Genomic DNA, 615 nt, shown 5'->3' on the forward strand with positions numbered 1-615 from the left:
TTTTAGAATGTCCATGTAGTTCTTAAACCAACCAGAACAGAGAAGATATACCTACCTATACCTACCTATAAATAAGTATCAAGATGAAAATAGAAATATCTGCACCCAAATGCTTGAAAAGTTTGCATGATTACTAGCTGCTAACCAAAAGTTGCCCTACTCTGGTCAACCGGACTAACAGCCGAACTAATGCTAATAGACGATTTAGTAGGTGCCTAAAAGTATATATATATCATGGATTTAATAAGTGCTTCATCGGAGTATCTACTAATTCCATGATATTTATAAATCTGCACCTGGTATAATATGTTTTAGTAGGCATCCCAATCCCAACTACTAGGTATTATAATTGCGAAAATATGTTATGTAGGTACCTCTTCACGAATTATCTACTGAACCAATTGTTATGAAATTTGATACACGCTTTAAAATAACTTATAACACATAGGATACTTTTTATCCCAAAATTCCTACGGGAGCGAAGCCACGGGACGCAGGTAGTAACTCAGACCTGCTGCACCTAGATCTAACCGCATAAACCTATTATACCTACTCGTAGGTGTAAAACAGCACTTCATGGTTTAGCCCTAACATATTACACCTACACTTCATGAG

This window comes from Plodia interpunctella, chromosome 1 (assembly GCF_027563975.2).
Source record: "Plodia interpunctella isolate USDA-ARS_2022_Savannah chromosome 1, ilPloInte3.2, whole genome shotgun sequence".
Classification (NCBI taxonomy): domain Eukaryota; kingdom Metazoa; phylum Arthropoda; class Insecta; order Lepidoptera; family Pyralidae; genus Plodia; species Plodia interpunctella.